The sequence below is a fragment of the Oncorhynchus mykiss genome, chromosome 8 (assembly GCF_057628025.1).
Source record: "Oncorhynchus mykiss isolate SJ-2025 chromosome 8, ASM5762802v1, whole genome shotgun sequence".
In the NCBI taxonomy this organism is placed as follows: Eukaryota; Metazoa; Chordata; class Actinopteri; order Salmoniformes; family Salmonidae; genus Oncorhynchus; species Oncorhynchus mykiss.
In genome coordinates, this window is record NC_143029.1 from 75,320,001 (window position 1) to 75,329,286 (window position 9,286).

The window sequence follows — 9,286 nt, forward strand, 5'->3', positions numbered from 1 at the left end:
CCCTAACCTTAACCATTCCGAGTTAATGCCTAAACTTAACCCTAACCTTAACCATTCTGAGTTAATGCCTAAACTTAACCTTAACCTTAACCTTAACCATTCAGAGTTAATGACTAAACATAACCCTAACCTTAACCATTCAGAGTTAATGCCTAAACTTAACCTTAGACACTTTAACATTTGACGTTTGAGAAACATGGACGAATGTCTAAATCTGACGTGAGACTGTGAGAGCTTGTTGTGTAAAACAGTGGTATGTAGGTCACACACACACAAATGCATGCACACATTCACGCACACACACACTCACGCACGCACGCACCCACACACTCACACACACACACGTACTCACACACGTACATACTCTCTCACAAACACACACACATCCACACACCCACCCACTCACTCACGCACGCACACACACACACACACACACACACACACACACACACACACGTACATACTCTCTCACAAACACACACACATCCACACACCCACCCACTCACTCACGCACGCACGCGCGCGCACGCACGCACGCACGCGCACACACACACACACACACACACACACACACACACACACACACACACACACACAGAGCTATCCTGACATCTGGAGACTCAGTGGCCTTCCTTTCCCACCATCTCCCTCCTACATGATAATACTGCCAGTCTATTGTTGTTCAGGGTGTTATTTTCCAATAGAGCAGAGACTCTCAATACACAGAAATGGTAATGAAGCTGTTTCTTCTTGCATTTTGAGGCACTGACCCAGTTTTGGTTTGTTCCACAGAGGGCGTTACTGTGATACATCTATTTTAAAAAAAACATTCCAAAGTCTAATTCATGAACAATGAATCTACACCGTATGTGTTCCAATATCTTTTCTCCACCCAAATCAAACTGAATGAGGAGAGTACTGAGAGCTGATATTTGATGATGGATAGTGGAGTTTAATTTGTGCTGGCCAGCCAAAGTAGCTACAGACTTATGACCGACAAGGAATGAAGAGACAATGAATTACAGGTAGCGAGGGAAGGAGAGAGAGAGAGAGAGAGAGAGAGAGAGAGACAATGAATTACAGGTAGCGAGGGAAGGAGAGACAGAGAGACAATTAGTTACAGGTAGCGAGGGAAGGAGAGACAGAGAGACAATGAATTACAGGTAGTGAGGGAAGGAGAGAGAGAGAGAGAGAGAGAGAGAGAGAGAGAGAGAGAGAGAATGAATTACAGGTAGCGAGGGAAGGAGAGAGAGAGAGAGAGAGAGAGAAAGAGATAGAGAGAGAGACAATGAATTACAGGTAGCGAGGGAAGGAGAGAGAGAGAGAGAGAAAGACAAGGAGAGAGAGAGAGAGAGAGAGAGATAATGAATTACAGGTAGTGAGGGAAGGAGAGACAGAGAGAAAGAGAGAGAGAGAGAGAGAGAGAGAGAGAGAGAGAGAGAGAGAGAGAGAGAGAGAGAGACAATGAATTACAGGTTGTGAGGGAAGGAGAGAGAGAGAGAAAGAGAGAGAGAGAGACAATGAATTACAGGTAGCGAGGGAAGGAGAGACAGAGAGAAAGAGAGAGAGAGAGAGACAATGAATTACAGGTTGCGAGGGAAGGAGAGAGAGAGAGAGAGAGAGAGAAAGACAATGAGAGAGAGAAAGAGAGAGAGAGAGAGAGAGAGAGAGAGAGACAAGGAGAGAGAGAAAGAGAGAGAGAGACAATGAATTACAGGTAGCTAGGGAGGGAGAGAGAGAGAGAGAAAAAGACAAGGAGAGAGAGACAATGAATTACAGGTAGCGAGGGAAGGAGAGACAGAGAGAAAGAGAGAGAGAGAGAGAGAGAGAGAGAGAGAGAGAGACAATGAATTACAGGTAGCGAGGGAAGGAGAGACAGAGAGAAAGAGAGAGAGAGAGAGAGAGACAATGAATTACAGGTAGCGAGGGAAGGTGAGCTCCTGCATTTTTAAGCATGTTCTTAAAAATATATAGATTTAGAGTTTGATAAACCTGGATTTTTTGTCAGGGACATATACAGGATGCTACCCTCTACAACATAACCTACACTCCAAATCAAAACTCAAAACCTACAACCTGATTTTGGACAGAATAACAGAATCACCTGGAAGGCTTTTAACTACCAAAGATTATTATTCCAACGCTATACAGCAAATGCTCTGGAAAACAACAGAAACCTGAAAACACCATCCTACCTGGAACTGAGCGAGTAATGTTTAGTCTGAAGCTATATTTTATTTCCAAAAGCCAAGAAGAAAAATACATTACATTACTTTATAAGGACTGAATGCTAAATTAAGGCTGCCAAGCTTGATACAACTTCAAGTAGCACTGAGAGGTGTCAAAGCCCTTTAGCCCAACAATGGCAGGAGAGTTGCACAGTCTACTCCAACCAAATGGAGAGCCCTTAGAAGTTGCCTCACGTCGTTAAGAGGTAATTAAAATACAGTACCCTGTGTATGTAAAGAATGATAAGTCAAGAAAAGATCACAAAATGAAGCTCCTTATGGAAAATCAAGAGACACTTTTTTTCTGACTATTGTAAAAATGGGAACATCAGCAACCTCATATTCCACACAAACCATCACCTGGCATGGCACAGTGCTATATTATCACACTACCCTTCTGTTAATAACCTTTTGTGACTAGGGGGCAGTATTTTCATTTTTGGAAAAATAAAGTTCCCGTAGTACACAGAATATTTTGTCAGGACAAGATGCTAGAATATGCATATACAGTGCCTTGCGAAAGTATTCGGCCACCTTGAACTTTGCGACCTTTTGCCACATTTCAGGCTTCAAACATAAAGATATAAAACTGTATTTTTTTGTGAAGAATCAACAACAAGTGGGACACAATCATGAAGTGGAACGACATTTATTGAATATTTCTAACTTTTTTAACAAATCAAAAACTGAAAAATTGGGCGTGCAAAATTATTCAGCCCCCTTAAGTTAATACTTTGTAGCGCCACCTTTTTCTGCAATTACAGCTGTAAGTCGCTTGGGGTATGTCTCTATCAGTTTTGCACATCGAGAGACTGACATTTTTTCCCATTCCTCCTTGCAAAACAGCTCGAGCTCAGTGAGGTTGGATGGAGAGCATTTGTGAACAGCAGTTTTCAGTTCTTTCCACAGATTCTCGATTGGATTCAGGTCTGGACTTTGACTTGGCCATTCTAACACCTGGATATGTTTATTTTTGAACCATTCCATTGTAGATTTTGCTTTATGTTTTGGATCATTGTCTTGTTGGAAGACAAATCTCCGTCCCAGTCTCAGATCTTTTGCAGACTCCATCAGGTTTTCTTCCAGAATGGTCCTGTAATTTGGCTCCATCCATCTTCCCATCAATTTTAACCATCTTCCCTGTCCCTGCTGAAGAAAAGCAGGTCCAAACCATGATGCTGCCACCACCATGTTTGACAGTGGGGATGGTTTGTTCACCTGTGTTGCTTTTACGCCAAACATAACGTTTTGCAATGTTGCCAAAAAGTTCAATTTTGGTTTCATCTGACCAGAGCACCTTCTTCCACATGTTTGGTGTGTCTCCCAGGTGGCTTGTGGCAAACTTTAAACAACACTTTTTATGGATATCTTTAAGAAATGGTTTTCTTCTTGCCACTCTTCCATAAAGGCCAGATTTGTGCAATATACAACTGATTGTTGTCCTATGGACAGAGTCTGCCACCTCAGCTGTAGATCTCTGCAGTTCATCCAGAGTGATCATGGGCCTCTTGGCTGCATCTCTGATCAGTCTTCTCCTTGTATGAGCTGAAAGTTTAGAGGGACGGCCAGGTCTTGGTAGATTTGCAGTGGTCTGATACTCCTTCCATTTCAATATTATCGCTTGCACAGTGCTCCTTGGGATGTTTAAAGCTTGGGAAATCTTTTTGTATCCAAATCCGGCTTTAAACTTCTTCACAACAGTATCTCGGACCTGCCTGGTGTGTTCCTTGTTCTTCATGATGCTCTCTGCACTTTTAACGGACCTCTGAGACTATCACAGTGCAGGTGCATTTATACGGAGACTTTATTACACACAGGTGGATTGTATTTATCATCATTAGTCATTTAGGTCAACATTGGACCATTCAGAGAACCTCACTGAACTTCTGGAGAGAGTTTGCTGCACTGAAAGTAAAGGGGCTGAATAATTTTGCACGCCCAATTTTTCAGTTTTTGATTTGTTAAAAAAGTTTGAAATATCCAATAAATGTCGTTCCACTTCATGATTGTGTCCCACTTGTTGACGATTCTTCACAAAAAAATACAGTTTTATATCTTTATGTTTGAAGCCTGAAATGTGGCAAAAGGTCGCAAAGTTCAAGGGGGCCGAATACTTTCGCAAGGCACTGTAATTGACAGTTTAGGATAGAAAACACTCTAAAGTTTCCAAAACTGTAAAAATATTGTCTGGGAGTATAACAGAACTGATATTGCAGACGAAAGCATGAGAAAAATCCAATCCGGAAGTGCCTCATGTTTTGAAAGCGCTGTGTTCCAATGCGTCCCTATTGAGCAGTGAATGGGCTATCAACCAGATTACTTTTTCTCCGTATTCCCCAAGGTGTCTACAGCATTGTGACGTAGTTTTACGCATTTATGTTGAAGAATACCCGTAAGCGGCTACATTGCGCAACTGGTCACCTGATGGCTCCCAGAGTGATTCTCGCGTAAAATACAGAGGTAGCCATTATTCCAATCGGTTCTACTGAAAAACCAATTGTCCCGGTGAATATATTATCGAATAGATATTTGAAAAACACCTTGAGGATTGATTATAAACAATGTTTGTCATGTTTCTGTTGATATTATGGAGCTAATTTGGAATATTTTTCAGCGTTTTCGTGACTGCAATTTCCGGGCGATTTCTCAGCCAAACGTGAAGAACATCGTGAAAAAATAATATTTTGGGAAAAAAGGAACATTGGCTATCTAACTGAAAGTCTCGTGAGTGAAAACATCCGAAGCTCATCAAAGGTAAACAATTTAATTTGATTGCTTTTCTGATTTCCGTGACCAAGTTACCTGCTGCTAGCTGGACAAAATGCTATGCTAGGCTATCGATAAACTTACACAAATGCTTGTCTAGCTTTGGCTGTAAAGCATATTTTGAAAATCTGAGATGACAGGGTGATTAACAAAAGGCTAAGCTGTGTCTCAATATATTTCACTTGTGATTTTCATGAATAGGAATATTTTCTAGGAATATGTATGTCTGTTGCGTTATGCTAATTAGTGTCAGTCGATGATTAAGCTCCCTCATGCGGGATGGGGAGTCACTAGAGGTTTTTAAGAGGGGGGTGTTAACGAGGGGTGGAAACTCTGAATTCTAGACAATGAGGACTCTGAGTCAGCTAATATACATCTCTATAAGTCTGGAACAGTATTAGTACAGGGCAACCCCAAACAGTTTCAGCTGGACTTTCACCTAATCAAAGAATTAGCCCAGCAGGAGAAGCTCCCAGCAGGAGATACCCCCACCCCGAGCAGGTCAGACCAGACCTCTTCATTATATAACCCCACAGATGAGCAACCCCAAGCGGAAAGTCAACCTCCCAGCACAGAGTACTACCCCCTCATTGAAATGAAGGATACATTTACCCAGCTGGAGGTAAGGAAGGTGGAGTTGGAACAGCAGGTGATTACACTCCAGACAGCACAGACCCAGACAACAGTCTGGCACAACAACACCCCCTTAGCCAGACCTGGAGAGCTGGAGGTGGATAGAGACATATCTGCACTCTGGACTGTGGTGAGACAACTTCAACAATATAAAAAGCAGGAACAGGAGAAGAACAGAGCACTAGAGGAGAGGATCAGACTGCTGGAGGAGAGGGTCAGGAGGATGACGTGTGACAGAGGACAACCCACTAGAGAGGTGGCCACCCTCGCAGAGAAGCCAGCAGAACAGTCCACCTCAGCTCCCGACAAAAGTCTTGACACCACAGCAGAACAGTCCACAACAGACCCTGACCATAGCGTCGACATCACAGCAGAACAGACAAATTAAGAACCCCAAGCCCAGGTGCTCTCACCCCCTCTGAGCACCCCCCCTGTCAGCCACCCTGACAGCCCTCCTGACAACCCCCCCACACCCACTGAGGACATAGACAAGACAAAGATTGTACTCCTTATGGACTCAAATGGGAAATCTATTGAAGAAAACTTTTTCCAGTCACAGTGTGTCTGAACTCTGGTGTCCAAACACCCAGCGTGCCCTAGACCTTCTGTCTGAGGACCAACTAGGTTCACCTAGCCACATTATAATACACACAGGCACAAACGACCTGAGAACACAGCAGGAAAGGGTGGCCACAGCACTGAAGGGAGTGATTGAAAAAACTTCTTCTACTTCCCCAATGCACAAGTGGTTATCTCCACCCTGCTAACATTAAAATACTTCCACCCTGATACCATACAGTGGGGAAACGCAAGTATTTCCTGTGACCGTGCCTCAAAACCACAAGTATACCTGGCCCACCACTCCACCCTGGACTTGAACAGCCTTCATGACCAGGTCCACCTATACAAGGCAGCAGAGCCCACCTTCGCCAGGACCCTAAAGGACATCGCCCTCAACCACAGCCCCAACACTTCACACAGGAGCAACAGATCAATAGACACCCCACCCAGACAGGCAAGACACTCTCCCAGACCTGTGGGACCCTCCCCTGAACGTACACATAGAGGACACACGCAGAGAGGACCTTCAGTTGAAGTCGGTAGTTTGCAGACACTTAGGTTGGAGTCATTAAAACTCGTTTTTCAACCACTCCATAAATGTCTTGTTAACAAACTATAGTTTTGGCAAGTCGGTTAGGACATCTACTTTGTGCATGACACAGGTAATTTTTTCCAACAATTGCTTACAGACAGATTATTTCACTTGTAATTCACTGTATCACAATTCCAGTGGGCCAAAATTTTACATACACTAAGTTGACTGTGCCTTTAAACAGCTTGGAAAATTCCCGAAAATGATGTCATCGCTTTAGAAGCTTCTGATAGGCTAATTGACATAATTTGAGTCAAATGGAGGTGTACCTGTGGATGTATTTCAAGCCTACCTTCAAACTCAGTGCCTCTTTGCTTGACATCATGGGAAAATCAAAATAAATCAGCCAATCAGTGCCTCCACAAGTCTGGTTCATCCGTGGGAGCAATTTCCAAATGCCTGAAGGTTCCACGTTCATCTGTATAAACAATAGTATGCAAGAATAAACACCATGGGACCATGCAGCCGCCATACCGCTCAGGAAGGAGACGCTTTCTGCCTCCTGGAGATGAACGTACTATATCGACATAATCTGAAAGGCCGCTCAGCAAGGAAGAAGCCACTGCTCCAAAACCGCCATAAAAAAGCCAAACAACGGTTTGCAACTGCACATGGGGACAAATATCGTACTTTTTTGGAGAAATGTCCTCTGGTCTGATGAAACACAAATAGAACTGTTTGGCCATAATGACCATCGTTATGTTTGGAGGAAAAAGGGGGAGGCTTGCAAGCCAAAAAACACCACCCCAACCGTGAAGCACAGGGGTGGCAGCATCATGTTGTGGTGCTTTGCTGCAGGACGGACTGGTGCACTTCACAAAATAGATGGCATCATGAGGCAGGAAAATTACGTTGATATAATGAAGCAACATCTCAAGACATCAGTCATGAAGTTAAAGCTTGGTCGCAAATGGATCTTCTAAATGGACAATGATCCCAAGCATACTTCCAAAGTTGTGGCAAAATGGCTTAAGGACAACAAAGTCAAGGTATTGGAGTGGCCATCACAAAGCCCTGACCTCAATCCTATAGAAAATGTGTGGGCAGATCTGTAAAAGCATGTGCGAGCATGGAGGCCTACAAACCTGACTCAGGTACACCAGCTCTGTCAGGAGGAATGGGCCAATATTCACCCAACTTATTGTGGGAAGCTTGTGGAAGGCTACCCAAAACGTTTGACCCAAGTTAAACAATTTAAATACAATGTTACCAAATACTAATTGAGTGTATGTAAACTTCTGACCCACTGGGAATGTGATGAAAGAAATAAAAGCTGAAATAAATCATTCTCTCTACTATTATTCTGACATTTCTAATTCTTAAAATACAGTGGTGATCCTAACTGACCTAAGACAGGGATTTTTTTTACTAGGATTAAATGTCAGGAATTGTGAAAACTGAGTCTAAATGCATTTGGCTAAGGTGTATGTAAACTTCTGACTTCAACTGTACATGCAGACCACAACACCACCAGCCACATACACACCTCCATCCCAACGAATCGACACCCCCCCAAGTCAACCATGCTCACACCCCATTTAGGTCCCCTCAGATCAGACCTATGCCCCTCCTGCCCACCCCATACACCCCACCCCCGCAAGAGGGCCTCAACATGGAAGTCACACATACGCCCAGGCTGTCAGCAGGCAAACAAGCCCAACCCCGACTCTTACACTAGCCCAAGCCAATGGCATGTACCAGATGCTCAGCAGGCTCACGCTTACAGGCCTGAGGCCAAACCACACGACCAACAACACTTTATGGAACACAAAGCATTCACTATCTCATCCTGGAATATACAAGGCTTGAGGTCATCTGCCTTTGGTCTAAAGAGCAGGAACCTGGACTTCATCAAAGAAATCATAAATACAGACATTGTCATCCTACAAGAAACCTGGTATAGAGGAGACGGACCCACTTGTTGCCCTCTAGGTTACAGAGAGCTTGTAGTCCCATCCACCAAACTACCAGGTGTGAAACGGGGAAGGGACTCAGGAGGTATGCTAATTTGGTATAGAGCAGACCTAATGTTTGGAACCAAGGACTGATCACCCCAATCCACAAAAGTGGAGACAAATTTGACCTCAATAAGTACCTTGGGATATGCGTCAACAGCAACCTTGGGGAAATCCTCTGCATCATCATTAACAGCAGACTCGTACATTTCCTCAGTGAAAACAGTGTACTGAGCAAATGTCAAATTGGCTTTTTACCAAATTATCATACGACAGACCACGAATTCACCCTGCACACCCTAATTGACAAACAAACAAACCAAAACAAAGGCAAAGGCAAAGTCTTCTCATGCTTTGTTGGTTTCAAAAAAGCCTTAGACTCAATTTGGCATGAGGGTCTGCTATACAAATTGATGGGAATTGGTGTTGGGGGAAAAACATAAAGCATAATAAAATCAATGTACACAAACGACAAGTGTGCGGTTAAAATAGTTTAAAAAAAACATACACATTTCTTCCCACAGGGCCGTGGGGTGAGACAGGGATGCAGC